The sequence below is a fragment of the Rutidosis leptorrhynchoides genome, unplaced genomic scaffold (genome assembly GCF_046630445.1).
Source record: "Rutidosis leptorrhynchoides isolate AG116_Rl617_1_P2 unplaced genomic scaffold, CSIRO_AGI_Rlap_v1 contig491, whole genome shotgun sequence".
NCBI lineage: Eukaryota > Viridiplantae > Streptophyta > Magnoliopsida > Asterales > Asteraceae > Rutidosis > Rutidosis leptorrhynchoides.
Genome location: NW_027266721.1, coordinates 32,576 through 59,720, shown reverse-complemented (window position 1 = coordinate 59,720; position 27,145 = coordinate 32,576). Strand labels below are relative to the sequence as shown.

General features: G+C 35.8%; 2 pseudogenes; both read right to left on the bottom strand.

Moving 5' to 3' along the window:
- Positions 1 to 626: 626 nt before the first annotated feature.
- On the bottom strand, positions 627 to 3,668 carry LOC139884018 (uncharacterized; annotated as a pseudogene).
- A 305-nt stretch (positions 3,669 to 3,973) lies between these two features.
- Positions 3,974 to 27,145, bottom strand: part of LOC139884017 (uncharacterized) — a 45,661-nt pseudogene continuing 22,489 nt past the window's right edge.

Genomic DNA, 27,145 nt, shown 5'->3' with positions numbered 1-27,145 from the left:
GTACAAAATTAACCGATAAGAAGGTGATTATTAACAAGGATAATGACACAAGGAGGATTTACTGGGCGCCGTGTAAAGGAAGCAAACTCTGTATGAATCTTTCCAAACATTTTTGCACATCCAGCATTGCATTCCTTCGGTTTGCAACGACCTCCTGATAAAAATTTCTGACATATATTCCATCGGTGTTCGTCAAAATCATCATGTTACCTATGAATTATATATTCCATCAGCGTTTGGGGGCTTTGAAAAGCTTCCCACAACAGATTTTGCATTCCTTAATTCTGTTCGAAAGAATCGATTGAGAGGATTTAACAAAGACCATTATGTTAAATGTTTGAAAGTGTAATTTTACTGTATGGTCTGGTCTCGAACCAGTTAATAAATGTTAAACGCTTTGACGATGCAAAATACAACATTTCTTTTATAATAGTCGGCTTCATTCATTCAATAAAAACGTTCGATATTGTCCACAATATCGGTTACACCAAGAGGCAGCTCACAAAGCGAAAAACGAGTAGAAAATCGGGTAGAGCCGTATAAATTTAGCTAGAGAATAGACTAGCTTATTACCCTCCCGTTTAACAAAAGAAAATGAGCAATAATTAAATGCAGTAGCCACAGCTTTAATCTTTATCAATCAGTAAGCCAGGGGATGTCAAGCTCGACACTGTCGACCTATTGGATGATGTCCCATCATCACCTCGAACGTCACTACTCCAAAACTGTATACATCGCATTTCTGGGTTATCTTCATTGTGCAAGCAAGTTCTTCATGAATGAATGAAACAAAAGTTATAACATGGAAATAAATGTCAACTTCGAAAGGTTCAGTTCGATTTCAGATAATTATAAATTTGGTTTTGGCCCTAAAACAGGCACAAAACAAGTTCTAAGACTAATTGGTGTGTTTAAGAGTTGAACGGGACCAGTAATTTGGTTCAAGGGTTAATTCCAAGATAACCCATTTAAATCGGCTCAATCAAATGCCTGTCTGGTCTAAAAGTATTCGAAATTACTTGCTCAAATCGAATGCTGCTGCAGCAAAATCCTAACAAAATCGACTTGTCCTATTGTAATCTGACAGTAAAATCGTAAAAAATTCGCTGAGAATTAGTTGTTTCCTAGCTAGTGTTCGTCAGGAAAGCATTTCAGATGATGTGAACATCGGCAAGGCAAACCAAATTTCCTGTTCTTTAAAAATCAGCACAGAACAATGTGCCATAGAACAGATCGTTTTGGTGGACGACTTGTTAGGGACTGAGTTTCCACAAACATGAACCCGATCAAATGGGAGACACCAACAACATGTATAAGAGAATAAATGCCAAAACAGAAATGAAAACTAAACATTTTTTCCGATAGAGTAGTAATACATTTACTGTCAACATGTATCAGAGGATAAGTTTCAGTGTTACTAGAAAAGTCTCGTGTTAAACTAGTCTACCTCTACATAAACTCACTGGGGAAAAAATGATTCGTTCGAAAGGACCATAAACATAAAACAGAATCACACCTGAAAAGATGAGCAAAAGCTGATGCTAGAATAATCAAAGCCTCAAACAAAAAATTATGCACTATTGCTTCTTCACCAGACCCAACGCAGAATGGACTGTCAAAACAAACAAAAGGATAATGTAAACTCAGAAGTAGCACAAAAATTATCTAACAATTTCATAATTCCTACAGAATGAAAAGTTCATTATAAACGTACCTGCTTGTTTGCTCTTTTCATCTAAACCACGATCAGATAACAGATTCACTATCAAATTGCTGTGGCGTAATCTGCAGAAAATCCTTATCACAAGCTTCTCGAAGAAGTTCCATTGCATTCACAATATCATCGTTTGTAATACATCCTCGGATGATTATGTTATAACAGCAACTATCCGCACAGCAACCAGCATCCTCCATTTCCTTAAACAAATTGCATGCTTCATCCAAAAGTCTTTCCTTACATAGCCTTTGCATCATTACAGAATATGTATATACATCGGGACGTAGCCCTTTGGATTTGAGACTAAGAAACATATCTCTTGCAGCTTTCAGCTGACCAGATTTGCACAAACCTTTCATGATAATATTAAAGCATTCAATGCCAGGAGATAAACCATTGTCTTGCATTAGTTTAAACAAGCCCACTGCCTCTTCAAGATGCCCATTGTCTACCAAACCATCTAACAAAGTCAACAAGTGACCATATCTGGAGGTTGACGGAAGCAGACATCTTGTTGAAAAGTTGTTTTGCTTCTGCAACTTTCCTTGCTCGAAACAAACCCATCAAGAAGAATGTTGAAAGTGACAGAATTGGGAAATAACCTTACTTTAGACATTTCGTCATAAAGTTTTATTGCTTCATCTATCATTTTAGATTTGCAATACCCATTTATCAAGATGTTATAAGTTCTAACGTCAGGAGAAACGCCTTGTGAGTCCATACAGCGGAACAACTTTTGGGCTTCGTGCATTTGACCACGTAAGCAATGCCCATCGATCAATGTATTAAAAGTTCCCGTATTGGCCTTTGACCCTGATCAATCATCATTTCGACAATTGCCTTGGCCTCTGAAACAAGCCCTTCTTTACAATGAGCATCGACCATTATGTTAAATGAATGGGTGCTTGGCTGTATATTTCGAGCAACCATCTCCCTCCATAGCTGTTTAACTTCATCCCATGCACCTAATTTACACAATTCCATCAATTAAAAGAGTTATACGTAACCACCGTAGGTGTAATGCCTTTGCTCTTCATTTCATCAAAGAGATCAAATGCTTCCTGCACTTGCTTATTCTTACACAAACCATCGATAACATTGCTATATGCCACTACATCAGGCTCCACACCTCCTTCAAACATTTTCTGTAACAAGTGAATAGCCTTCTCCACATCGCCTGTTTTGCACAACCATTTACGATTGTGTTGTATGTAATTAAATCAGGTGTGCAACCCCTCTTGAGCATATCATCGAACACTGTAATAGCTTCAGATACATCACCCTTTTTGCACAATCCATTTATCAACGTGTTGAATGTTATAACATCAGGCTCCAATCCCCCTCTTAGCTACCTCTCGAAACAGTTTACTAGCCACGTCAATATTTCCTGCTTGACACAAACCATTGATCATTGTGTTGAAAGTAATTAAGTCGGGATCATAACCTTCCTTAACCATGTCATCAAACAACCTTGCAGCTTCAGTGACTTTGCCCTCTAAGCACATTCCATTAATCAAAGTACTGAAGGTGACGACAGTAGGGTGAACCCAAGTTTCAGGATCTTTGCCAAGACAGCCAAACCAGAACTGACCCGACCCAGGCGACAAAAACAGTTGATTAAGATGCTCAACATGCAAATATCAGGTGAAATTCCAGACATAGTAATCCGCCCATAAAGAGAAATAGCAGACTTATAATGTTTCATTCTAGCAATTTCCCCCAAAAGTTTATTGAATTGGCCGATGTACGGAGGAGGATGCATAGAAATCATACTTTCAAACAAAGTAAGAGCATCGTCAAGAGTGTTAAACCCTTTATTGAGCTTATCCCTAACAAAATGTCGGCTAACTACATTTGCAGGAGGAGAATCGGAACGAGAGCGAGAGTAAGATCTTACATATGAATGAGCAAACGAGACACGAAGGCGAGAAGGATTTCTCCATGGCGTCATCATCATCTGCTCTGCCGATTGAGAAAATTAAATTAGGTTGAAGAACGAAAACCAGACACGAATGAGAGTGAAATGAAGAAATCGAACCAAAGCAGAAAGATGGAGTTGAATATGCATGTAGATACTCAAGGTTTAGTCGTTTTAACATTTGGCTCCCTAAGCTTCAAACGTACTTAATTGACTCTCCAAACTTTAAATTGTCTAAATTGACCTGATATAGTTCATTTTTCTCATTCACATCACATGTAATACTATTTTATTTTGATAAATTGGATATTTTATTAACCAAATTATAAATGGCCAAGTTAAACTATGTCAATTGTCGACAAGGACAATGGCGACGAATCCGAAAGAGAAGGCATTAGTTCTATTGGATGATGACCCACCATCACTTCGAATGTCACTACTCCAAAACTGTATACATCGCATTTCTGGGTTATCTTCATTGTGTAAGCAAGTTCTGCATGAATGGAATGAACACAAAAGTTATAACCTTGAAATAATTGTCGACTTCGAACAGAAAACCGAACTGGAATTGATGCGATTCGGTGCGATTTCAGATAATTATAAAATTGGTTTTGGAGCTAGACCGGCACAAAATAAGTTCAATTGGTGAGTTTTAAGAGCCGAACCGCCTGTTTTTAAGGCAAACTGGACTAGTAATTGGTTCAAGGGTTGATTCCAAGATGAACCCATTGAATCGGCTTAATCAAAATGTCAATCTGGTCTGAAATAATACCGAACCCATTTAAGACAACTCTCGTTTCTGAATTGCCGGTTTTGATTCCAGGATGAACCCATTAAAATCGGCTCAAAATTAACCGAAACGAATTAATCAGGAGAATGAAATTGAAATTACCTGGAGCGATATATCCATATGTTCCTGCAAGACCGGTCCAATTAGAAGAATCAACATCGAAATTCCTAGCCGTCCCAAAATCAGAAACGTGAGCTTCATAGTTTTTATCCAACTTCGACGAAATGTCTCTATGAATTATACTTGGCGTACAATCATGATGCATGTAATACAATGCATTAGCGACTCCTTTCACGATATTAATCCTTCTAATCCAATCCAATTCTCGTGCTTGTTCTTTGTCGTCTCCCCTCAGGATATTCGCCAAGCTCCCTCTCTCTAGGAATTCGTAAATGAGAAACGATTGTTGTAAACGGCGACAGTATCCGTATAGCTTCACCACATTTCGATGTCGTATCTTTGTAAGCGCTTGAATCTCACTCTCAAATGCTGGATCTGTTTCATCTTGTTGTGAATGAAGCTTCTTCACGGCAACAACCTGACCTGGAGGAATGGAAATTAGTTTAACTATTCCGAGGGTCTGCCCGTTAGACGTCCAATAATATTCATATGAGACTGAATTTGTAGACTGTAGGTAAAGAGAGCATGTATCTGGTTTTTGTTTCTTGGCTCCTTAATTTGGAGCTGAGTGTTTGTAAAGACTCTTTTTTATTTAACTACTTACTGATTGATCAAAAATAAAATAAAATTAAACCTGAAAAGATTTAACTAGTCTATGCTCTTTCAGGAAACCTACTGTCAGCTTCAGTTTCGATAAAGTTGATTAGCAATAAGGACGGCCAATTATGGACTACTGCTTCTTTACCAATCCCAAAGCAGAATGGACTGTCAAAACAAACAGTAGGATAACGTAAGTACAGAAACTCATGTTTAGCATCAAATTTAGCAAACAGCTTCATTTTTCCAAAAATGAATGAAGATTTCTTTAAAAGCTTATAACAAACGTACCTGCTTGTTTACTCTTTTCATCTAAACCACGATCAGATAACAGATTTACTATCATATTTGCTGTGAAATAATCTGCAGAAAACCCTCGATCAAAAGCTTCTCGAAGAAGTTCCATTCCCTTCTCAACATCATTGTTTGTAACACATCCCTGGATAATTATGTTATAACGGAAAGACAAGCTCAATGAACCAATTTTCTTGGCAGCAGCAAAAACAACAAAAAGAACAAGAACAAAGCAGCCCAAAAACTTGACAGAAGAGAGAAAAGGAGTATTTTTGATGTTTTTCTGATGTAAATAAAACTTGATTCAAGATTCAAGATTTGCAAAGGAATCAATTTCCTTGCTTTACTTAATATCTTTTGATCAACAACTCTCGGCATTTAAGACTTCGAGGATTGCTTTTGCATTTTGTTGAACACTTGGTGTGCAAGACTAAAACTTGTGCTCCAAGCATACTTTGACACCACACTTTCTTCCACATTTTACATGATCAATACTCAGCAATGCCTATCCATTTTCAAGAAAATGTTCTGGAGTTACTTTGTATTTTGAAGTGTAGTTGGCCTTGCCTGGACAGAAGTGGTAATAGCTTTTGAGACCTAGAAATCATGACTGGAAGAAAGAAAATTGATATTTGAGGGAGGAAAAGAAAATCAAATGAAAATTAAGAGCTGACTTAGTGATCAATTTGAATTTCAAGTTTTGCAACTTACATGTCAAAGTTTTCCGGAGAAACTTTGTCAGTAACTTGACGATTCTTTTTTATTCTGGCTATTTTAGTTTTGAAATTATGGTTAATTCGATCCATGTTTATTTGGTTATTTTTCTTCAGTGAACCCACCATGAACCTCATGATTTCACAAAGGCTCCAAGAGTTTCCCCAAGATCTACAGTTGAATCATTTCTAGCACATCAACATCAATACCAGGCACAAATCAGGGCATGCATTATTCCACTCCTTCTCCGAGCCACAACACTAAGGGAGTCAAATGAATATGAGGAACAGTAGCAGGATATATTAGATAAATAATTGTGCTATATTGGGTAAATGCTGTGAAATGGCTTGTTTCGTGAAGCTTGCCGACCAGGATCTAATTGAGTGCTTGACAAGCTCTAAAGAGAAGTACAGAAACAATGCTGCCGAGAAGAAGAAGAGTATGACAAAGAAGAATGTAGAAAAGAAGAGTATGACAAAGAAGAAGAAGAGGATTTTAACTCGGTGACATATAATAAATAGCAAGGAGAACACGAAGCAAATTATTAGAATCAAATAGAAAAAAAAACTACAGCAATAAGCATATAATAAATGAACGAAGAAAAACTAGACATATACCATAATATGTCTTTATTCAATTCAAACACTAATAATGAAAATAAATGAAATTGTATAGAACAAAGAAAGGAGAAATCAAATTGCATCCTCAAATACCTCCGTCAATTTAGCATCGCCATCATGACATCTTCACGTTCTTCTATTGAAGTTTCAATCAAAGCTATTAGCATGTCGGGATTTTTAACAAGATAGACATAGGCTTTGGCTTTGATGGCTCTTTCGAGATGTAAATCATTGAGCAATTCTCGTATTTCAGTTAAAGCCATCGTATGTCCTCTATTAGGATTCGTTTCCCTAATCGCATTTGCCAAATCTGCAGAGGATTCTGTGATCGCTTTAGTCACCGTTTCAATGCCCTCCTTGAAAAAAATGTCCTGATCATCATTCTTGGCTTTCTTCCCTTTCTTAATTGTTAGATTTTTAGCTGCACTTAGATCTAACATGTTTTCAATAATATCATCTATAGAATTGTCCAATTTGATTGGGCCGAAAGTAATGGTAAAGCCCAATTCAAGATCTGTATTAATAACGCAAATTGTATTACGGAAGGAATAATTAAGCTGAGGGCCAGTCGAAATCAAAGGGAATGGCGGACTAACATTGCAATATCATGTATACACCCCCAAATACGGAAATTTTTTCCTCAAAGCCTTTGGCAAACTTTCAAGCTTAGAACAACCAGAGACATTGAGAAACACAACTGATTCCCACCCACCTCCCAAATCCTCTGGAAAACTTTCAAGCTTAGAACAATAACGTACATTGAGTATCTCAAGTGATTTCAGACCACTTATTCCACTTAGAAGAGCTTTAAGCTTTTTGCAGTATAGCAAGTTCAACCTTTTTAATCTTTGTAGGTTTACAATTGTGGATGGTAGTTCTGATATTGCAGTTTCACTTGCATCAAGACTTATCAAGCTTTTCAAACTCCCCAAATCCTCTGGCAAACTTTCAAGCTTAGAGCACCTAAATACATAGAGTTCCTCAAGTGAAGTCAACCCACTTATGCTACTTGGAAGACTTCTAAGACTAACACAGTTTGTAAGATTCAACTTTGTAAGATTCTTCAGGATGCCCCATCGAAGGATGGATAGTTGACAATTTAAAACAGCATGAAAAATCAATGATTTGGAGATTTGGAGCATGGGTTAGGCATGGAGTCTCAGTGAGATGATAGCAGGAATGCAGGTGAATTGATTTTAACTCTGGTAGATGCTGTTGGAAACAATAAAGAAAATGCAATTACTCACTTTTACCACTATAGTACTACAGTATATTGCATCTAAGTAGGCTTAATAATAATATTTTAATTAAAAAGAAAATATAAGCCTTACTTTGGTTCCCTCCCAGAGCTTTTCAATGGAGCTTTCAGACATTTCAAGTCGAACAAGTTTATATGGTTCAAAGCTTGATGGTAAGGACTTTAAAGAATAATTATTCCATTTAAGTGACTGAAAACTACTTCGAAGGGAACGCACCACACGCTCCTCTAGATAAAGTGACTGTAAGCTACTTGGAAGGTAAGTGAGACCATCTGGAGTCGCCACACGCCAGTTTAGAGAGAGAAATCTTAATCCTTTCATATTTAAGAAAATGTCAGGTTTCACATGAATATATTCGTAACCCCCTACAATCAGATATAGATTTATAAATAAAAAACAAAAACAAGAAAAACAAAAGGACCAAAATTTCAACTGATTATAACTTATACGAAGGAAGTACCTCGAGCATTATGCCTTCAATGGCTTCGGTGCCCTATAAAAAATTAACAAAGATTTTCATATTCATGGGAAGTAGTTGGTTGAAGGGAATATATATAGTGTTCGCTTCATAATGTATATGTTGAGACAAACTGCCTATGACACTAATCTGTGTTAGCTGGATTCTGTAAACACAGTTCTGCGGCAGTTTATCAGAGTTGGCTATTTTCGTCAAAATCATTTAAACAGAAGAATTGTTTCCTTCCTGCAGTACAAGTCTTATGGAAACTAGTATAAACGAAGAATCCTTATTTGATATGATTTAAGATCAGATTTGAATTAAGTTAAATATGGGTTTCCTATTCTATGGAGGAGACTTATTCAAATTCGATAAGGAAAGTATTATGTGATCTGATTTGATTTCCTATTCTCTACAGGAATCCTAATTAACTCCTTAATGGAAGGAATTATATTGATGAAAGGATTCTAATATTGTTTTAAAGATGGTTTCCTATTCTGAAAAAGAATTCTAATTAAATCCTGAGCAAAAGGAAAGTATATCAGAGAAAGGATTCTTATGGGAAACAATCCCTATTCTGAAGGGAATTGATTTCCGAATTGAAGAAGGATTTGATTTCCGTTTTGTGTAGAAGACTTATACTCCAAAGATTCAAGGACTTCTGCTATAAAAGACCAACGTCTCTACAACCTTGAGGACACGTCTTGAGCTAACAATTCGTTCATATAGCTTACTGGAGAGAGAGACATTTTTTCTACAACATTCAGTTCACAATCTGTTTGACCTGTGCTGCAGCTGATTGGTATGGTGAACCTGGAATCGGTCAACTTCTGTCTAATGTAATGAAAACACACCTAGTGTGAAGGCGTTGCCTATTAGCACAAATACCAAGAACACCGGTGCTATAAGCATATCGAAGAATCCTGTGCAGCACTCCAAAACGAAGCACATCCAAGATCGTCACCACTTTATTAGAGAGCCTGTTAAAGAGAAGAATGTGGCCTTGGAATATGTCTCAACCGAAAAACAATTAGGGGACATCTTTACGAAGAGTCTAGATGCAAGTCGCTTTGAGTTCTTGAGAGGAGCTCTCGGACCTTGCTCCATTACGCGAGACTTGAGATAAGTGCTTCCATCCCCTGTATATACCATTTTATTATTTTGTCTATCCTGTTATGTTTTTTTTAAAGTGAGAAAAAAAATATAGAAAAAGGAGAAAAAGAAAAAAAAAGGTTGGTTTGTGTTTCTGTTGTCAGGAAACAAAATGTTGAGCTAAAGCTAAAGGAGAAAGTCTGATACAGTAAGATGAGATGATGAGAAGTCTCTAGTTTGCCGGTAGTTGCTGCAGATCCTGCTAACATAGAGGATCTTGAAGATGTTGGAAGGAACCCTTAAGCTGAGGGGGAGACTCAAGCCGAGGGAGATACTAGTGCTGAGACTGAGGGGGAGCAACCAAAAATATCTCTCTGTCTGATGTGGAGAATACTGCAGAAACTGTGCTGAAGTAAATGTTGCTGTAAACCCTGTGAGCACAGGCAGTCAGTCCTTAAATAGAGAAAAGAACCGCTTGCAAAGGAAGAGAGCTAGTTTTGAATGTGTACCAGCATCCACATCAAAGTCCCAGGGGGAGCAGCCAGTTGTGATGGACATCTGTGACAATGAAGATGATGAAAGAGCAGTATATTCTGTTGACAATAAAGAAGATGTCTAGACTCCTGAAGCTTTGATGATGAAGACTCTGAAGAAGCAGGAGTACAGGTTGAGAAAGCTCAGATTGCTCGAAGCTATTTCTCAGGGGGAGCTTTATGTTTTTGCTGAAAGTTTTTGTCATGATTACACTATTCGAAACTTTCATCTTATTGGCACTTTGTGTAGTAACTTTGTTGGACAAGTTACAATTAATCTGACATTTGCTAGTTTGTGATCTCCGATTGGTGCCTTGGCGATTTGTTGACAAAAAGGGGGAGATATGGACGAAATCGTTCCAAATCTAGCGGTCAGATCTGTGCAAATCGATATTGTGTTACTTGGAGTCTATTAACACAGTTCTGCATTTGTTTGCACTTCACTAGTTTCCATCTGTTCCAATGATTGTGAAGACTTGTTGTTTCCGTTACTTGGTGCTTCCGTTGCTGAATGAAGATTTGAAGATTAAAACGGAGGGTTTTGTCAAAAATGCCAAAGGGGGAGATTGTTGAGACAAACTGCCTGTGACGCTAACCTGTGTTAGCTGGATTCTATAAACACAGTTATGCGGCAGTTTATCAGAGTTGGCTATTTTCGTCAAAACCATTTAAACAGAAGATTTGTTTCCTTCCTGCATTACAAGTCTTATGGAAACTAGTATAAACGAAGAATCCTTATTTGATATGATTTAAGATCAGATTTGAATTAAGTTAAATATGGGTTTCCTATTCTATGGAGGAGACTTATTCAAATTCGATAAGGAAAGTATTATGTGATCTGATTTGATTTCCTATTCTCTACAGGAATCCTAATTAACTTCTTAATGGAAGGAATTATATTGATAAAAGGATTCTGATATTGTTTTAAAGATGGTTTCCTATTCTGAAAAGGAATCCTAATTAAATCTTGAGCAAAAGGAAAGTATATCAGAGAAAGGATTCTTATGGGAAACAATCCCTATTCTGAAGGGATGTGATTTTCGGATTTGATGCAGGGAATTGATTTCCGAATTGAAGAAGGATTTGATTTCCGTTTTGTGTAGAAGACTTATGCTCCAAAGATTCAAGGACTTCTGCTATAAAAGACCAGCGTCTCTACAACCTTGAGGACATGTCTTGAGCTAACAATTCGTTCATATAGCTTACTGGAGAGAGAGACGTTTTTTCTACACCATTCAGTTCACAATCTGTTTGACCTGTGTGTCCGTGAACTGTTCAGAGGGTGTGCGAGATTACTGTGAGCACTTATCCAACTATTCAGAGTTATTCTTTACTGTGCAAAGAACCGGTGGCACTTGTAATCTGAAAGAGGGTTGCAAGAAGTCCTTACCCGTTTGGTAAGGCAACTGTGTAAGTTCTAGTCTGTGTTGATTAGGATGTGTTAGGTAGAACGAAGAGTACACTTAGTGAAATAGGAAGTAGGTTATAGACGAGCGAGTTGTAACCCGTGTACTGTCCTATTGTTGCAAGAATAGTGGAATGCCGTTTACCACTGGGCTAGGCCCCGCAGAGTGGGGAAACCGAACTGCGTGAACATATTATTTACTTTCTGCACTGTGTTTTTATTATACTGTGTTAACTTGCCACCGTTAGCACAGCTGCACTAATATGTCTTTGTAGTCGGAATACACTCTCAGTATACGTGTAAAGTGAGAGCACTTACGGTATTTTCAGTTAAGACATGGTGGATATCATCTCCTTTCCATAGCCTGCTACGTTTTCCAGGCTCATTAGGAGATTCTTGCTCGACAATTTTTCTCCCCATGTCTTGCAACCTGTTGTGCATCCGCAAGTTTTTGGAGTCATCATATAGTGATTTCTCAACAGTCAAAAGTGATCTCTCAATAAGAACACATATACCAATTACTGGGTGAAAGTTAAAACTTTCCAATCGTTCTTTCACGTATGTTTCTGGCCAGCCATTGAAGAAGCATGCAATGTCTAGAAAAATTCTTTTCTCGGTTTCTTGGAGCCCATCATAGCTTATTTTAAGAGCATTAAAGATCTTATCATCTGGACAACCACTTTTCCATCGTTTTATTGCACTTTCCCATTCATCTGCACCTTTATCGCACAAAAAGGATCCCAAAACTTCAAGAGCCAAAGGAAGGCCATTAGCATATTCCACAACAGATTTGCAAAGATGCTCAAAATCTCTATTCGGCTGTTTATTTTCGAAGGCTTTCAGACAGAAAAGCTTCAGTGCTTCTTCAGAATTCAACAGCTCGGGCTGGAATATATTATCCTTTACAATTTTGCACGCGTTCAATACATGCTCATCTCTACTTGTAATGATAATTCTGCTTCCAGGACCAAACCAGTCACAGTCTTCAGCCAAGTACTTCAATTGTTCCGTGTCATCCACATCGTCAATAACAACAAGAACTTTCCGACCCTTTAATCTGTCTCTAATAATGTCAGCTCCATCATATTCATTCTGTAAACAAATTGATTTTTCATTAAGCACCTGTGAAAGAAACTGCTCTTGTATAGAAGCTAGTTTTCCTTTCTCTGCTTTTTCACGGACATTGGCAAGGAAACTGTGGCCTTCAAACTGAGTTGCCATAGCCTTGAAAGAAAATCTAGCTAAAGTTGTCTTGCCAATTCCGCCCATTCCGCATATCCCAATGAAGCGAACATCATTTGAATCTAAGCATAATTTCTTCTGGAATTCCTTCCAACGGTCATGGATCCCAACCAGGCCATCAAAACGTTTTGAACATGTGTCTCGTAGTCTTAATTTCATTTGTATCTCTTGAAGAATATTATTGATATCATCAGTTTCAGGCCTTAAAAAAAAAAGAGAGATATTAGTATAACAAACAAACAATACATGTCATAATAGGCAAAATAACACACACACACAGAAACCAAAATTGTTTTACTAGTCAATTGTCAAAAGTAATATGTTCATCAAAAGATATTAAATGTTACCTCGTCCCATTAATAGACCATCCTGAGAGATTGGCCACATCGGTCAAGGCAGCTTTCCACTTTCCAATTATTTCCACTTTGGAAGCAAAGGCTTCTTCTTCATGATCATCATCACCAAAGGCTTCTTCGAATTTCCCCTTTTGGTTTCGCACGTCAGATGGAGAACATCTTAAAAGACAGGGTAAACAGTAAGCCCTGCTTTCTTGTGACGCTCCATTATCTCAGCCAGCTCGTTCAAACATCTAGATGAAAATGCGAATGAGATTGACAAAATGACGATAGAGCACCAGCACTCATGGACCCGATCAAAGGCCATGGGTTTCCGATTTGGATTGTAGCCAATGGACTGTATCCCTTTTAATTTCAGTGACTCGAACAGATGAGCAGTGAAATTAGTAGCAGTATCACGACCTCTAAAACACAAAAACACGTCAGATTTAGCACTCAAGATCAAAGAAGAAGAAAGTAGCTCATGATGATGATTTGGGTCTTGAGGAGGAATTGACTGAGTCAAGGGTTGGGGATTATTGTTGAAATCTTCCATCTCCTCCATGGATGATGACTGATCAATGATGAAATAAGATGAGCTTTCCTGCCGCTTGCTTTTTGCAATGCATGCTAGTTGGAGCATGTGAAGAAATTTATCTATTTTTGAACTACTTTGTCTGCAAGTTATATTAAATTTTAATTTGAAACGCGTACAGAGTTTTAGAGTTTTGTTATAATTAATAATTTGAAAAGCGACTCGATTTCATTTAATTTCAACTAGTTTTGGACCGAGCTTGAACCACTTTGACATTAGAATTCCAATTTCAAATCGCTTTTATTTTATTTTATCATCAAATCGCTAATTAATTGAATTATTATGGTCATAACTCATAAACTGACATAAATTCGATTAGTATGGATATTAGGCAATCAATTATCAACAACTACAAGATTGGGTGAAAATTCAAATGATTCACATTGGTCTTAAAGTTTGTATTTCTCGACATTATAAGATTTGGGTTTACCAAATAAATCGACACTTCGACCAATCCTAAATCAGATCAACAATATCAACCAAATCCAACTCCAGCTTCGACCGATTTCAGTATTTTGTCTTCTTCCAATCGAAAAGAATCAAACTAAATGCAGTCTTAACACATAACCTACTATCTCCACTTATCTATCAAACTACAATCAATAGGTTGAGCTTTATACATATTTAAAAGATTTAATTATTATTTTTAATTAAATTTTTAATAATTATAGGAGTAACTAAATGACATGAAATCTTAAATTAAACGTTCCATTGTCTCTTCAATGCAATTTTTTTTTTTTGTAAAATAACTATTTGAAAAATCATTGAAAGTATTTTTTTATTAATTTGCTCTCATTTTTATTATTATTTTAGGTAATTGGTTATGTCATTTTCTATTAAATATGTTATTTATGTACCTCCCAATAGCATATCATATGAGATACACATAATGGTCAGCAATACACGATACGCATAATTAACAACCTAACAAAAATACTTTATTTATAAAAAGACTATTTGAATGTCACCTTTACCCAATTAGCATTTGATACAATCCAAGGGAGGATGACTTTTGAATATATAATTGTATAGTTGTATGTATGAAAAAGATGGAGCCGCCACCAACACTATTCATAGAACGAACAAGATAAAGTTGTCAATGGATGGTAATTATTTAATGATCTGTAAAACCTCATTCTAACATCCATCCTTTCAGATTTCGAATGCTATCAATTTGTCTATACTAATAGTTATTGGATCTTTGGAAGAATTTATTATGCATAAAAAATACCCAATTGGATATTATAAAATTCATGATAAAATAAGTGATGACAAACTTGATTTTTGCGAAGATTTTATCCTTACCATATGATAAACTCTAGATTTTAGAATTTATTATTTTCTTATATTTGAGTTTTTGTTATTAAGTCGAGTGTTAGTTTATATTTTAGTTGTTATTGCGTTTGTTTTGGTTTCATTTGTGTTTGTAGGCAAAACGTATCAAAACAAGTCAAAAGAATACGAGTTTATGCACGAGTTCTGACTTCATCGCAAATTTTGAACAAAGTCCAATTGAAATCAGCAAATGTGTTCAACATGAAAGTTGTACCTCTATGTCTTAGCTTTCCAACATATTAAGAATCAAGTCATTTGGACTATATTTCCTATTTTCGACTTGTTTTGGGGTTTAGTATAAATAGACAAACACAATAGGATTTTTAGTTATTCAGATAAGCTTAGAGAGAACTAATAGCAGGGACTTCTTCCGTTCTTCATCTCCGAATCATGTAATTATATATGCTACTCTCTTGTAAGTTTAGTATGGTTATGTGTTGGGCTAAATCGCACACGCAACTGCACGCGTCGCCACAAGTAATAAAGTGAAAGTACAAGTATCGTTCCCACAGAGAATTGTATTAATCTTACTATTTTAAACCAATATTATCCCTTAATTTACTTGTTCAAACGATCAGATTCAAAGGTGATTGAGACAAATAGCATTCGATAAAATAAAAGTAAATAACAACGATAAGAATCAGAGATGAGAGAATCGTAAGGCTTGTAGCTACGCAACAATCATCATCGATGTTCCAATAAAAGCCATACTAAATTTCGTCAAATCTTTCCAATTACTCAATACCCATTAACAGTTTAAAGCATATCTCTATGTCAATTAATCCTATATCTCTATGTTATTAGAAGGTAAAGCAATTGCAGTGAGCGCTATATCGAGCTAAGTTCGCAAGACCATTAGCTATATCTCTATGCTAATAGCAATTAACTAATCATCTCTTGTGAATACATTAAACATGCGATTCTATATTCAATTTCTAATCCAAAACTCACAAACTTAAAAAATTAGAATTCAATAACAAACTTAGAGCATGAATCTTAAATCAAAACATCAACTAGATTGTAGGTTCATCACAGCCCTAAGACAAGTAGTTTAGCTACGCATAAACATAGTTAAACAAAGACAATAATAGAATGATTACACGTTTCGATGTTGAAAATTAGTTTAGCGCATGGGCTGCGCTAAACTTTCTGTCCTCCGGGCGCAGCTGCGCCGACTTTCTTGACTGTCCGTCCAGTTTTCGTAATTTCTTTCTATCTTGAGCTTCGGATGTCCAAATGACTTGATTCTTGATGCGTTGGAAAGATAAGACATAGATCTACAACTTTGATGTCAAACACATTTGCTCATTTTTGCTGGACATTGCTCGAAATATGCGATGAAGTCAGAACATCTGCTTAAACTCCTATCTTTTTGACTTAATTCGATATATTTTGCCTACAAACACAAAGGAAAACCAAAACAAACATACTACCAACTACACTAAATACAAATGCTCGATTTCTTAACAAAGCATCAAGTATAAAGACGTAATAAACTCAAATCTAGAGTTTATCAACGCCCCCACACTCTAAGTTTTGCTAATACTCGAGCAAAGTAAAACTAAAACAAAGAAATAAAAGGAAAAATTTGCGCGCAAAGGTTGGCATTGGTAAAACCTCTATGAGGGAAAAAGATCACCAAGAATAAATCAATAAGCACCCTCTGTCGCAAATTCCTAAAACTACAACAACAATCTAAACACATATGGAAACATAATCATCATCAAGTCATCAAAATCCCGTTATTGTGCAATGCAAGCATGAAATGTATACTAGCTAATCATCAATCATGTACCATCAAAAACTGAACTCCTAACTGAAAACACGATATGAATTAGATGAACACTTCAATCTCAACAATTTATTTAGTCAATCGTTCAAAACTCACAAGAGATTATAGTTTACCTTACGCACTTGTGCTCTCAATATCTTCAATAAGTATGAAAGTGTTCACCCATGCACAAAACTTTCAGTATATCCACATAAAATTCAAGTTATGCCATGCTCATGAGGATGTCAAATGCTAATCTTTCATCGCAATCTCCACTAAAGCAGCAATACAATCAAAAAATTAAGAAGGTCTTTGGCTTATGGTTGTAGCGTAGGGTCAAGTGTTTTGATAAATTTGGCTTTTTGCGGTGAAAAGTCTTAACATCTTATGTGCCACACTCACATCCCAACCCTTTGATCCCCCAATTAGGAATTTCTAGATTTCCAGCACAACCTATACAAATGACTAGCCATCACTCAAAGAGAACCTATACTACCCGAATGAGACGCCCACTCCAGACCCCACCTATGAGGATCGAGATCGGTGCCCCGTTGGTACCTGTGCATGACGTGAACCCTATCTTGATATGTGGAAGTGGACCCCTACTGATGCCTCGTAGCCCGAACTTACCCTATTTGCTTAACTTGGAGAAAGTATAATTATATATTTTTGGGAAACTGTAAGCTTGCGCTTATTATAAAATCATTAAATTTTTATATAATGAATAAAATTTGAACTGAATCTAAATTATATTTCTGAGCTGTAATTTATGAAATGATGTATGTAAAATTGAATTGAAATATTCAAACATGTTTATGAATAAATCATAAAATAATTTATGATGATTAACTGATATATATTTTATGAATATATTTTACGTGGTGTATAACAATGCTGGAATATATATTTCATGAATATATATTTTACGTGTTGTATAATCATGCTGAAATATATATTTTATGAATATATATATTTTACGTGTTGTATAATAATTCTAATATAGCTGTATATTTATTGAATATATTAATGAATATATTTATGAACCCATATTTTTGAAAATGGGAATCGTGGTCAAACTACTATAGTGTTTCCTACCTTCCATGTGGTACTCCAACGCTTACCGAACATTAGACATGAGGCCAATGTCTAATGAGTCTTACCATCTGCGCAGACCTAAACTAAGGAGTCACCTGGTTGGACCTAGTACTGCTGAATATAAAACATGTGTAACTGGGGGTTCTTATATAATTTATATATATAATTACTCTATATAATATATGAATAACTGAATATTAATTATATAGTTTATCTAAAATTATAAATGTAATCATGATTGAAATTTGAGTTTATTTGTGAAGGTCTCCAGGCCTCTACAGCCATAATAGTTTTTAAAGTAATTATGCCATACCATGAAAATCGTGAAATCATAAATCATGCATAAATGGTTGTATGGCATAGTGGTCTGAAATCATGAAACCTAATATGTACTGCTAACATACTATAATGAAATTATAATAAAACTCACAGTCATTGAAGTCCTGTATTCGTGTACGTCCTTCGTAGAGTAGCTCGTGCGATTCTATCTGAAATCGATACTAACGTTAATAACTATCGAATTCTTCATGATAAAGAAATTTTGGTATAATTTATAAGGTTTGACGTATATTCGTTGTTAATATTACGTCATGTTTCGATCCGTGTGAATTGTCGACCTAATGACATCGATAATTTGTTAGCATAGAGATATAGCTAATGGACTCGCGAACTTAGCTCGATATAGCGCTCACTACAATTGCTTTGCCTTCTCATACCATATAGATATAGGATTAGAGTAAAGCCATTTGGATCATTTTACATAGAGATATGCTTTTAGCTGTTAATGGGTATTGGGTAATTGGAATGATTTGATGAAATTAAGTATGAACTTGATAGGAACATCGATGATGGTTATGGTGAAGTTTAATGCCTAGAATCTTCTCATCTCTGATATCATCTATTGTTTATTTGCTTTTGTTTTCATTGCATGTAGTTACATTAATCATCTGCTTAATTAATTGTTTGAACAAGTAACCTAAAGGATAATATTGGTTTCTCACACAACTCTCTGTGAGAATGATACTCTTACTTTCACTTTATTACTTGTGGCGACACGTGCACTTGCGTATGCGATTTAGCCCAACACCGTACAATTTGGTTTGTCCTAAAATAATGAAATAAGAAGTTTTTTTTTCCTAAGTCATTTGCCAATATTATCACACACCCACAATATTGTTTCCGACGAATCCAATAACATTGCACATTTGCATTCTACAGAAAAATCGAATAAAGACTGAATTTTCAAAATATGGTAAGTTAAGATAATAAACATATTTCGTTGCAAGTACTAGTAACTTTAGCTTAGCTAGAATGATCACGTAAATGATTATGAAGATCATTCATTGTTAGTCCAATTGTTTTTAAAAAATGAAAATTCATCTCAAAGTTATTGCATCATTAGAATTTATCCCATTATTTTATCAAACAATGCAAATAAAATTAGTCATAAATTATAAAGCAAATTCCTATGTTCTTTTTATTGCGTAATTTGATATAACTAAAGACTTCATTCAAATTATATAAATATATCTCATATTTTTAAAATATGTAAATTGATAAGAAGTGTATTTTAAATACAAATATTTTTGGAGTATATTTTTACATCCCTAGATATCGGTTAATATAATTAATGGATGATCAATTAAATAGACTGTTAATAGAGTATAAACACTACTTTACGTACCCTCATACAATATTTCTCACTTCCTAATTTTTTTTATGGCGGTTCTTCCTACTTGGTTCTTTAACTAAATTGTGATCATGGCTCGTTGTATCAAGGAATAACTATCTTAGTCCTTATAGTAGTAACCGACCTATACTATGGTCCTTATAGTTCTACTTTGCTTTCATTCGTCCTTATTACTCGTCTATAAATAGACAAGCCTACTGTACAGTTAATACATTCATTAATACAAATCAGTTGATTAGTAGTCTAATACGTTGAACTTGAACTTCATATATTCCTATCACTTCCTATAAAATGATTCCATCTATGCCGATGAACAAATCTCTGGCGAAATGATTCCTTCTTAAGGAGGGAACATATCCTAATCACCCAATCCCAACTTGTATAGGAGAGACATCATCGTACAAATTATGTATATGATCATCAAACATATAATTTGGTGTGCCAAGAAACAATGCTGCCAAGAAGAAGAAGAGTATGACAAAGAAGAATATAGAAAAGAAGAAGCTTAAGAGACAAGCCGTTGTCTTGGGGAATTTTGAATCAAAAGGCAACTTTAAAGTCAACATTTCAGACAAGTTATATGGAATCGATTATTCGGAATTTTACTCGCCATATCCTTTCTGGTTTGGCTTACTTGCACAGCACGAAAAGAGTACCAGGTACAGAGTCATATATCATCAATGAATTTTCTGATTGTCAAACAAGATAACTGAAATTTTAGCTTTTGAAATTGTGTATTACTCGTATTCCTTCACGATCTCAAGTGGCACGACGAATGTATGGGTGTCTCCTCCGTCCAGTCCTTCAACTCCTCCTCGGCCGAAACGGAAACCGGTTTCTCCATTGTGCCTAAGATCCGAAAAGGAAGAAATGAGTTGAAGAATAGGAAGAAGGAACGAGAAATCAACTGGGTTTAACAGATTGAGGCCATAAATTGGGCGTTCGTGCCAAAAAGGAAGCGAACAGGGAGAATATTGACAGTTAATTAGTGAGATGTTGGCAGTCATAAATCGCAATTGATTTTAACTCTGGTAGTTGCTGTTTGGAAACAATAAAGAAAATGCAATACCAACAGTAGGCTTAATAATAATATTTTAAAAAGAAAATATAACTCTTATTTTGGTTCCCTCCCAGAGCTTTTCAACGGAGGCACTCCACATGTAAAATATAAGTCTTACTAGGTGCCACATGTTAACGTCAGAGGGTATGTATGGCCGCTGCACATACAAAGCAAAAAACGAGTAGAAAATCGGGTAGAGCCGGTATAAAATTTAGCTAGTCAATAGACTAGCTTATTACCCTCCCGTTTAACAAAAGAAAATGAGCAATAATTAAATGCAGTAGCCACAGCTTTAATCTTTATCAATCAGTAAGCCAGGGGATGTCAAGCTCGACACTGTCGACCTATTGGATGATGTCCCATCATCACCTCGAGCGTCACTACTCCAAAACTGTATACATCGCATTTCTGGGTTATCTTCATTGTGCAAGCAAGTTCTTCATGAATGAATGAAACAAAAGTTATAACATGGAAATAAATGTCAACTTCGAAAGGTTCAGTTCGATTTCAGATAATTATAAATTTGGTTTTGGCCCTAAAACAGGCACAAAACAAGTTCTAAGACTAATTGGTGTGTTTAAGAGTTGAACGGGACCAGTAATTTGGTTCAAGGGTTAATTCCAAGATAACCCATTTAAATCGGCTCAATCAAATGCCTGTCTGGTCTAAAAGTATTCGAAATTACTTGCTCAAATCGAATGCTGCCACAGAAAAATCTTAACAAAATCGATTGTCCTATTGTAATCTGACAGTAGAATCGTAAAAAATTCGCTGAGGTTGATATTTGAACTTTTCGTTTACCCCAACATTGTGTTTTCAATGAAATATGCCAATACCCTATTCATTAGTTGTTTCCAAGTTAGTGTTCGTCAGGAAAGCATTTCAGATGATGTGACCATTGACTTAGCACTGAAAACTCTACATCGGCAAGGCAAACCAAATTTCCTGTTCTTTAAAAATCAGCACAGAACAATGTGCCATAGAACAGATCGTTTTGGTGGACGACTTGTTAGGGACTGAGTTTCCACAAACATGAACCCGATCAAATGGGAGACACCAACAACATGTATAAGAGAATAAATGCCAAAACAGAAATGAAAACTAAACATTTTACAGATAGAGTAGTAATACATTTACTGTCAACATGTATCAGAGGATAAGTTTCAGTGTTACTAGAAAAGTCTAGTGTTAAACTAGTCTACCTCTACATGAACTCACTGGGGAAAAAAATGATTCGTTCGAAAGGACCATAAATATAAAACAGAATCACACCTGAAAAGATGAGCAAAAGCTGATGCTAGAATAATCGAAGCCTCAAACAAAAATTATGCACTATTGCTTCTTCACCAGACCCAACGCAGAATGGACTGTCAAAACAAACAAAAGGATAATGTAAACTCAGAAGTAGCAAAAAATTATCTAACAATTTCATAATTTCTACAGAATGAAAAAGTTCATTATAAACGTACCTGCTTGTTTGCTCTTTTCATCTAAACCACGATCAGATAACAGATTCACTATCATATTTGCTGTGTAATAATCTGCAGAAAACCCTCGATCACAAGCTTCTCGAAGAAGTTCCATTGCCTTCACAATATCATCGTTTGTAATACAACCCCTAATAATAATGTTAAAACAGCAACTATTCGCAGAGCAACCAGCATCCTCCATTTCCCTAAACAAATTGCATGCTTCATCCAAAAGTCTTTCCTTAACTAGCCCTTGTATCAAAATTGTATATGAATGCACATCGGGATGTAGCCCTTCCAATTTGAGACTAAAAAACATATCTCTTGCAGCATTCAGCTGACCGGATTTGCACAAACCTTTCATGATAATAGTAAAGCATTCAATGTCAGGAGATAAACCATTGTCTTGCATTAGTTTAAACAAGCCCACTGCCTCTTCAAGATGCCCATTGTCTAACAAACCATCTAACAAAGTCCCACAAGTGACCATATCTGGAGGTTGACCGGAAGCAGACATCTTGTTGAAAAGTTGTTTTGCTTCTGCAACTTTCCTTGCTCGAAACAACCCATCAAGAAGAGTGTTGAAAGTGACAGAATCGGGAAATAACCTTACTTTAGACATTTCGTCATAAAGTTTTATTGCTTCATCTATCATTTTAGATTTGCAATACCCATTTATCAAGATGTTATAAGTTCTAACGTTAGGAGAAACGCCTTGTGAGTTCATACAGCGGGACAACTTTTGGGCTTCCTGCATTTGACCACGTAAGCAAAGCCCATCAATTAATGCATTAAAAGTTACGGTATCGGGCCTTTGACCCTGGTCAATCATCATTTCGACAATTGACTCGGCCTCTGAAACAAGTACTTCTTTACAATGAGCATCGACCATTATGTTAAATGAACGGGTGCTTGGCTGTATATTTCGAGTAATCATCTCCGTCCATAGCTGTTTAACTTCATCCCATGCACCTAATTTGCACATTCCATCAGGTAACGAGTTATACGTGACGACCGTAGGTGCAATGCCTTTGTTCTTCATTTCATCAAAGAGATCAAATGCTTCCTTCACTTGCTGATTCTTACACAAAGCATCGATAACAGTGCTATATGCCACTACATCAGGCTCCACACCTCCTTCAAACATTTTCCGTAACAATTGAATAGCCTTCTCCACATCGCCTGTTTTGCACAAACCATTTACGATTGCATTGTATGTAACCAAATTAGGTCGATGGCCCCTCTTGACCATATCATCGAACAGTGTAATAGCTGCAGATACATCACCCTTTTTGCACAATCCATTTATCAATGTGTTGAATGTTATGACATCAGGATCGAAAGCCCTCTTAGTTGTCTCTCGGAACAGTTTAATAGCCACATCAATATTTCCTTTTTGACACAAACCATTGATCATTGTGTTGAAAGTAATTATGTGGCGTTATCTGCAGAAAATCCCTTATCACAAGCTTCTCGAAGAAGTTCCATTGCATTCACAATATCATCGTTTGTAATACATCCTCGGATGATTATGTTATAACAGCAACTATCCGCACAGCAACCAGCATCCTCCATTTCCTTAAACAAATTGCATGCTTCATCCAAAAGTCTTTCCTTAACTAGCCCTTGTATCAAAATAGTATATGAATGCACATCGGGATGTAGCCCTTCCGATTTGAGACTAAAAAACATATCTCTTGCAGCTTTCAGCTGACCAGATTTGCACAAACCTTTCATGATAATATTAAAGCATTCAATGTCAGGAGATAAACCATTGTCTTGCATTAGTTTAAACAAGCCCACTGCCTCTTCAAGATGCCCATTGTCTACCAAACCATCTAACAAAGTCCGACAAGTGACCATATCTGGAGGTTGACCGGAAGCAGACATCTTGTTGAAAAGTTGTTTTGCTTCTGCAACTTTCCTTGCTCGAAACAACCCATCAAGAGGAATGTTGAAAGTGACAGAATCGGGAAATAACCTTACTTTAGACATTTCGTCATAAAGTTTTATTGCTTCATCTATCATTTTAGATTTGCAATACCCATTTATCAAGATGTTATAAGTTCTAACGTCAGGAGAAACGCCTTGCGAGTCCATACAGCGGAACAACTTTTGGGCTTTGTGCATTTGACCATGTAAGCAATGCCCATTGATCAATGTATTAAAAGTTACCGTATTGGGCCTTTGACCCTGATCAATCATCATTTCGACAATTGACTCGGCCTCTGAAACAAGTCCTTCTTTACAATGAGCATCAACCATTATGGTAAATGTTTGGGTGTTTGGCTGTATATTGTGAGCAAGCATCTCATTCCATAGGCGTTTAACTTCTTTCCATGCACCTAATTTACACATTCCATCGATTAATGAGTTATACGTAACCACCGTAGGTGTAATGCGTTTGCTCTTCATTTCATCAAAGAGATCAAATGCTTCCTGCACTTGCTTATTCTTACACAAACCATCGATAACAGTGCTGTATACCACTATATCAGGCTCCACACCTCCTTCAAACATTTTCCGTAACAATTGAATAGCCTTCTCCACATCGCCTGTTTTGCACAAACCATTTACGATTGTGTTGTATGAAATTAAATCAGGTTTGCAACCCCTCTTGAGCATATCATCGAACACTGTAATAGCTTCAGATACATCACCCTTTTTGCACAGTCCATTTATCAACGTGCTGAATGTTATAACATTAGGCTCGAAACCCCTCTTAGCTGTCTCTCGAAACAGTTTATTAGCCACGTCAATATTTCCTGCTTGACACAAACCATTAATCATTGTGTTGAAAGTAATTAAGTCTGGCTCATAACCTTCCTTGACCATGTCATCAAACAATCTCGCAGCATCGGTGACTTTGCCTTCTAGGCACATTCCATTAATCAATGTATTAAAGGTGATGACAGAGGGTTGAAGGCCAAGTTTCAAGATCTTTCCGAAGACGGCGAAACTAGAACTGACCCGACCCAGGCGACACAGACAGTTAATTACGATGTTAAACATGAAGATGTCAGGTGAAATGCCAGACATAGTAATCTGTCGATAAAGAGAATTTATCCATCTACCAAAACTAACGAAATAAACCAACTATTTGACACAAAAGGACCAAGAAAGCGACAGCACGTGAAGATTGGTCCACAGTCTCAACCATCAGTTTATTGCACAATTTAGCCGACTCAATTTTGTGATTATGAACTCTTGAGTTACAGGTAAATTCTTTTAACTATAATTATTACAGCAGGAAAACTACTACATTTAGAATAGAGAAACTAATCTACGTAATAAATATATTTCGTTGACAACAAACACTTCTGACGGGCAGTTCCCAAGATTTTAAGTTTACAAAGGAAGTCATATGACAAACAAGAGTTTAAAGGACATTGCCGTGTACATAAAGGGCCAGGGTTTTGCTAATTGCTTACGCCTCGAGCTATTTAGACACCACAAAAGAAAAGAAAAGAAGGAATGGCCAAATCAAAGGGAAGCCATTTCGTACCTAAGAGTTTTGAAATCCTTACAGAAAATAATACCAATAAGTATAACCATAGAAGAAACGTTCTTCATCCAAATTAAAGAGAAACCAATAGAAAAATGATCAACCAAAGAAATGCTAAAATCGTTTACGTAAGCTTGCTAGATATAAAACTCTTCCGGCCAAAGGCAGTTATAGTCGGCAGAGCAATAGCAATAAAACAATAAGCACAAATACACAATTGCTATGTTGTTGTACAACTACAAAATCTTTTTTTTTTTTTTTTTATCAATGGAATTTAGCTAGAAAATAATGGTCTTACCTCACAGAAGCACAAGTCTGACATTCCTTCGAAATCCTCTATCCACCAGCAAACACATGAAACCTTTTGATCTTTATTCATCGTTGGTAAAGGAATCAATCTACTATAACACTTCTACAAGAAGAAATAAACCATTGTTCAAGTTCATCACAACCATGACTCTCAAATCCCCTTATTGGCAACCGGTTCACCCAGTTTTCTGTAATCCCATCCCCGTCAAGTGCGAGAATTCGAAACCTCTTCCGGAATTTGAGAAATAAACCATAGTTTATATTTTTGCACCATCTTAAAAGTTTTAACGCTACTACTACGAAGCAAAATTACTTCCACTATGCTCAGTTCTAATACCAAATTTCCCTCTACGTATGGAAAATTTAATCTCTTTATCAGTACAAGTGACAAACTGAAAAGGCGGGAACAGCTAACGAGCTCAATCAATTCGTAAAATGAATATAACCAAAAACTGAAAGTGTAAGCTCTAAATACTCGATTAAAGCAGCCACAACAAAGCTATTTCCAGCTACTATAACTCGTTTTAGCTTCTATTAACTGCTAATTTTGCTTTTTAAATTTCCTTTCACTTGAAAATAAAGATCTAATTCATTTCCGTCACTTTCTAAGCAACCAAACAGACTGCAAGCACAAGAAACCAACGCTAAAACCACAGGAAACCAAAAATTTCTATCACAAATTCACAATCAATGAATTAAAAAAGAAAAAAGTTAACAATTAAATACGAACCGGATCTCTGTAAACTCACCTGAAAACCAGAACGGTAGAAGAAGAAGCTGAACAAAGTTTTTCCGGCCAAACCAAAGATCGTCAAGAAGAATTTCCGATCAGCAACCGAAAATTTCCACCAAATCTGAAAATTTTCGTAATTTTTTCCTCAAGTTCTAGAGATTTGTTTATCTATCCTCTTACAAGCAAACAACAAGGATATGCGTAAGTTTACTGATCCCAAATTAAATGTTAATATAAAATAATTTTTATTTTAAATTAAATATAAATTTTAATAAATTTAAAAAATATAAATTATATTTTCTATAATACTCTCGCCAACTTCATCATATTCATCCTCATACTTTTCATATATTTTTTTTCATAAATAATTCATATAGATCTTTTAATTCACGATAATAATTATATTAAAAAATAAATTTAAAAACATATTTTATTAGTTGGGAGAGAATTTTTTATAATTAATTATTATTATTATATTTTTTTTTTTTAT